Raw genomic sequence first — 6,991 nt, 5'->3', positions numbered from 1 at the left:
GAAAGAGATGTCTGTTGCTTATACATATTTTGTGTTAAGAATGATCTTAAAACTTATATAGCTTTTCTGGATGAGCTATAATAGAAAAACACTCCAACATCAAACTATACATGGCAAAGTGGTCCTTTCCAAATATCTTGTTCAGAAACAGTATCTTGGAATTGTAGAAATAATACATGCTTCAAAAGGCTGAAATTGGCTCAATGCAAAAATTAAAGGGAAAGAATATTCAACATAATCACATGTAGACCCTTTGGCAGCATAATTCAGGTCTTCTGATGCTTCATTCAAAATAAAAGAATATCCTTCATTAATTCATTACCATTATTCTGAACATGCCAAAAGTTTAAAAAAAAAACACACACACATTTAGAGGTTTAAGATTAGAGTCTATTCCCAGGGTCAAGGGTTAAAATCTGGCCTGGCTTGATTGGAGAGGAGTGTAGTAATTACTACCCAAGGCTCTCTCTGATGGATTAATTAGGTGTGAAGAAAGCAACTGCTTGCACCTAGGGTACTTTTATAAGCAGTTTCTGTTGGATGAATGATCTATTGTATACAAAAATTACTTCTTCAAGCAGGACAAATCCCGGTACAGCATCTGGTGAGTTTCTCATCCTTTTCCACTGAAATTTCTTTCTAAAGGGACAGGAGTGTCATATACCTGGGTGTCTCAGGGTATTTTCCACAACAGTTTACCATCACCCATTCATTTATTAAATCTTCTGTTTCTTAACTATTTATTAATTAGAAAATGGGGGCTCAGTATATGCTGCTGCATTTACTTAAGACCACATATGCACAAGGTTGGAGAACAGGAAGGAAAAAGAATTTACGAGTATAAACTTCAGTATTTGTTCAGTATCTGGAACATTATTCTGATCTCTGCTGCAGTGTCCTGTTCACATGTATAATTCTTTTTCCATCATAATCATCATACTATGAAACTAAAGAAATGGCAATTTTAGAAAGTACTGTAAATCATAAACTGCTGTAAAACTATCCAAACTGCTCTGAGCCTAATAATTTATTATACATATAGATGACTTCAGTTTACTGCTTTACTTGACTTTTATCACCATGAAAACAAAAGCAAGAAGATAATCTGACCTAATATCTCTCTGAAATAGAATAGTTAGTTCTCTTTTCAACCCTGGCTGTTTCAAGCAACAATGACCTCACCACATTGTTAAGTAAGAATGTGTATACCAATTTTTTAAAACAGTTCTAGCATTTTGAAGTTCTTAATTTACTTATTTGTATTTGTTCACTTTTATGGCCTGGATTGTATGTACCCCTATGATTCATACTTTAAAACCCCGAAACCTTTCTGACTCTATTTTTGACATACGACCTTAGAGAGGTAATTGTGGTAAACTGAGGTCATTGATGTACAACTTATTCCATTCTGACTAATACCCTTATAAGAGAAAAAGAATTAAGGCACAGACATAATTAGACAGAAAAGCATACAAACACAGAGAGAAAATGGACTTATTCATACAGGTCAAGCGCAAAGGTTTCAGAATAAATCAATCATACATACACCTTGACCATGGACATGTGGTCTCCAGAAATGAGAGTAATAAGAGTATCGCAATTTTGGTGTTTAAACACCTCGGCCTACATTTCTTTATTAGAGCAGCACCAGCAAATGAATATGCACCTTCTGTTCCTTCTATATATTGGTTGTATTGTTGTTTCGAATATTGCACAGGTGTCATTCCTTGGAATTATTATGGGCTTTGAAATATTTGAAGACCGATGTTGTGCCACATATCAACTGAAACACTCTTAAAGTTTTATAATTCCACTCAAGTTATCTTAAAGTTTTTAAATTGTGTTATACAGTTTTTTCATAAAATGTTTCTGATAACCATATTATTATCACATGATTTTTAAAATATGGATTAATAGAAAAATTTTTGAGTAGTATTTATTTTAGCAGTGAAGATAATGTTGCTCTGGATTTTGTTCAATTTGGTTATTTTATCATGGTTTAATTTGCTCTCAGTTTGGTCAGTGGCAGCACTCATGAGCAAAATAAAGACCAACCTCCTACGTAGAGGTGCCAATACATTAATTAAAATTTTACTCATCTCTGAACTTCAGAATAACAGTTCTTATCTTTGCACAAGAGACATTATATATTCTGGTATGCGCCCTAATTTACAGATCTATTTTCTCACATTACTTAAATTCCATACTATAATCAAATGTGAAATTTGAAATATAAATCATGTAATTTCATAACTGCTGTTATAAGAATGACTTTTCCTCTAAGGATGTTTTTCTTCTGGTATTTTTTATGGGACCTTTGCTTCTCTTTTGTTCTTCTTTTACTTTCTCTTCAGTCAATCACTAACTGCCTTAATGCTTATTCTGTCCTTGTTGGCCTTTTACCAAACATTTTACACAGTACTGAAATGATCTGTTTTTATGTGTAACCTTACTCTACCGCGCACACACACACACACACACACACACACACACACAAGAGAGAGAGAGAGAGAGAGAGAGAGAGAGAGAGAGAGAATCATTGAAAGGCCAGTGTTCACAAACATGATATAAATGGCTTCCATAGTTCCCAAATGGATATTATCATACATGAAGGGAGTAAGAATTGAAAATCTGTAATTAAGCCACATCTGGAAAGCTCTTGTATCACTTCCAAATAGATTCTTTTACAGATAAAGTTGTTATATTGTCCAATTTTTGGACTGCTGGGAAAAATAAATCTAACTAGGCTTAAGGAAATGAAAGGGAGAATTTGAAGGACACCCTGAACAGTCTACACTGATGTGATTTCTCTTTTAATTTCCACACAACATTGATATGATACTATTAGTCACATAATATGCATAAAATAACTAGGGTGTAAGGACCATATCAAAGGTTGCATGGATAACCAATAGTTGACCCAGCGGCACAGTTCAGCTTTTTATTCCAAAGACAATGCATATCATTGTCACTACTTTTATAATGTAAACAAATGTTCTGTTAATGTTTATCCTCCCTCCACACACTCGTGAACACACATGCAAACACACAGACACACAGACACACACACAGACACACACACACACACACACACACACACACCCCACAGGAAAGAAAACTCCTTGAGACAAGAGACCATGTTTTATTTATTTTTGAATTTCAGTGCTCACTGTAACACTAGGCGCTGAAGAAATAATGATTGAGTGCATGTGAAAATAAATTGCTGTTGACTAGCTTATTCAAGCAGATGTGTATCCACTTGACACTGCTGTCATTTGCTCTGTTTTATTATCTTCTTTTGTATTTAGGGAACATTACCAAATTTCATCCTCCTGCCAAGGAATATAATATGGACACAAATAAGCAAGTGTACAGGTATATAGACATGTATCTTTCTATAAAATTAACCAGTCTAATAGTCTAGGGTGATTAACATGGATTACTATTAATAAACGTAGTCTAACTCCTACTAATATTCACTTTATCAATCCTGCTAATTACTGCCTTTTCAATGTCCTCTGGGAGATGGTTGTACATGAGCATCTAGATCACAAGTCTGAAATTTCATGGTTCAAAGATTTATGTATTTTTTTTGTTCTTTAGACATGGGGTCTTTCTGTAGTGCTGGTCTGGAAATGGCTGTGGAGACCAGGCTGCCCTCAATCTCATAGAGATACACTGGCTTCTGCCTCCCAAGTGCTGGGATTAAAGACATGTGCCAACATGTTTGCTGTTTATTATGTTTTCTTGATTATTTGAGAATTTCATAGAGTGTATTGACTTTCCTCTCTTCTCCCTAACTCCCATTAGAGGCACTTCTGTCTTTGCACATCCTCCCAAATTCATGTCATTTTTTTCTTTTTTAACATTTTACCAAGTCCACTCATCCTGTGCATAGACTAATGGGTGTGTGGTCATCTACTGTAGCGTGGTCGACTGACTAAAAGCCGTACCCTTAAAGAAAAATGGATTCTTCCTCCTTCATCAACCATCAATAACTCCTTATCTAGGGATAGGAGATTCATAAACCCCTTTGCCTTTCATGCAAGAATTTTATTGTCTTGATCTTGTGCGGGTCTTATGCCAGCAACCATAGCTGCCATGAGCTCATGAGTGCAGTGGTCTTTTCATGTCCAGAAGTCACTGTTTCACACTAGTCTTCCCAGACCTTTGGATAATTCAAACTTTAGCCCCTTCTTCCATGATGGTTCTGAGTTTTGAGGAATGGTGGTATAGATGTCCCATGTGTGGTTGAGCAGTTCACTGACACTCTCTGGACATGGAGCACATCTCTTTTCCTTTTTAGCCATTATCCACTCTACAAAGAAACTTCTTTCTTTAGGTCTGAGAGCTGTACTAATCTATTTGTATAGAGGTATGAATTTAGAGTGCAATTTGCTTCTATGTAACCTCAAATTTCAAACGCAAATTCTCAATATAAAGGAAACAAAAAGTCAATAAGCCAGTGCATTTTGCTTAACAATTCATTCCAAATAAGATGGAATAAAAGAAATATGAGTTGATGAATGAAATGCATTAGTACTTAAAATTATGTTTGTGTTATACAAAAATATGACCTATAACTTAAGATAGGGGGAGGCAGCAAGTTGGTGGCAGTGGCAGTGAGTGGGAGAAGGATGGCAAGGGAAGACAATCTGCTAAAGCAAGCCTTGATTAAAAATGTTAAAAATAAAGATGTCTCTTTACAGATTTTAAGATGACTGATATTGCCACATAAAAATGTTACCATATCAATACCAACACAGCACAAGACTGTAGTTAAAATTTTTCAGAAGCATGCTTCTGCATTACTACTGATCTTCAAAATAAGTATCAGGAAATTCAAGATAAGATCTTGTGTAAAATTGCTTTGTATTACAGGTAACAGTATCTCCTGGTGACCTAAATTTACAACACTGTTTTAAAATCTGCAATGTATTTATACAATCCTATGCATTAACTATTTTAATAACAACAAAGAAGTATTACTGAAAATTTATGATGGTAGCAAACCTTTTAAAGGTTACTCATATAAAGAAATATGTCATTAAATCAGAGAAGATCAAGAGAGTGTATTTTTAAAATCATTCTTTTTTTCTTTAAAACAATCAGAGAAATAATAGTAACATTTAAAAAATAATAAAATGTCCTAAAGTACAAAATAACATTTGAATGAATATTTTGAAATCTTAAGTTGAGAAAATCATTCACACAAATAGTATTTTAATCAATAAATACTAATGTTGCATATTGAACATGCAATCCAAATGCTATCATTTGTTAAGTGTAGCAATGTTTAATGAAGTATTTAATTAATTTGTTTTCCATGTGTCAAATCTCCTGGAACTGTGTTAGCCACCATGTTGGTGCTGGAATTTGAACCTGGGTCTTCTGCAAGAACAGCCAGTACTCCTAACCACTGAGTCATCTCACTACCCCCCTGAATTCTAGATTATTTCTAAGCAGAAGGTAATGGTGAAATAATGATTATTTAGCATATGTACATATTTTTATTTTCATGTGGTTTAGAGAAATAGTCTCCAGATACACACAGAAACAGACAAAATTCACATCCACACAAACACCACACGGGTCTGCTAATAAGCATGATATTAATTTACTGTAATGAAAATGTTATACTACAAGTAATAGAATAAGAATTCCATATTCTTGACATAGCTAAAATGATTGAATGGACTTACCCTGACAAACTGTGCTGCTGAGAAGGATCATAACCAAAAAGAAGAAACTATGTTTTCAAGGAAAATGTTACATGAGGAACTCTAAAACTTACCACAGAAACGGTGGGAACCATCAAGGACTCAGATAATCAAAAAGACAAGGCAAAGACCAAAACAATTCAGAGCTTTAAGCTCAATTCCCTATCTCAGTCAATGGTGTTGGACATTGTAACCTCTGTCAAAAGCTAATTGGTGGCTGTCCCTGTCAGTCTTTGACCCAGCCAGACTCCAATTCTTCCACCTCAGATCCGTGGACAAGCTACCTAACCAAGACTAGCTAAACACCCACCGTACCACAAATTGATAATTCCCTACTCAGGTGGTCCCCCCCACTGCTGTCTTCTCTCACTCCCCATCAGCCAGACAGACCTAACCAGCCAGAATCTGTGTATTTACAGACAAGCACACCACATACCACTCATCAAAGAACCTTCTTTTTGCAACAGATAGAGGCTACTGAAGAATCCCACAACTGGTCAGACACAGAGACTATCCATCCAGGAGATGCAGTCCTAGGTGACACATCTACATTTAAACCTCTACACCTGATTACACCTAAGGTTCGTGAACCTAGCAAAACAAGGAGTACAGGGAAATCTAATGCATCCCCCAACTCTCACCAATAAAACTTCCTTCTATAACAGAGTGTGATTACACACAGAAGGCCACAACTGGCCAAGTTCTAAGGAATAAGAGACTGCACAGTATGTATCCTTGGATAGGACTCCTATATGGAACCTCACCACCCACAGCTCAGGGACCACTGAAGAAGAGGTGTGGAAAGATTGTAAGAGCCAGGGCTTGCTCATGAACACAGGGAAGCAGAAGCTTTCGGGCTACTGGAAGCTTGCACATGTGAACTTGTGGCAATGGTAGCATCCAGCACAGGACCCATCTAACTCAATTAAACTAGGTCCCAGAGGGGAGGAGAGACATGTGTGGTGGGTGACCCTACACTGAGAATTATTTTAGAATGCTACTGAATGAGGGAGAGCATGCCTTACATATGATCCTTCAATGGGCTGACTGGACTCCAGTGGACGAATTTACACTGAAGGACATCTGGGTAAAAATGCTTGACTTGATAGGATGTAACATGTATGGTGGAATACGTGAGGTCCGGTGGGGGTATACGGGGGTATGGATGGGGGAGGGGGTCTAAATTTTATTCAGAACTGTTGTATGAAATTACAAAAAGCTAAATATTTTTTTAAATGCTAAGTGGAAAGTCCCAGGAACCCTTAACTTCA

The sequence above is a fragment of the Nannospalax galili genome, unplaced genomic scaffold (genome assembly GCF_000622305.1).
Source record: "Nannospalax galili isolate Female #2095 unplaced genomic scaffold, S.galili_v1.0 scaffold167, whole genome shotgun sequence".
NCBI classification, from domain to species: domain Eukaryota; kingdom Metazoa; phylum Chordata; class Mammalia; order Rodentia; family Spalacidae; genus Nannospalax; species Nannospalax galili.
This window is presented reverse-complemented; position numbering follows the sequence as displayed.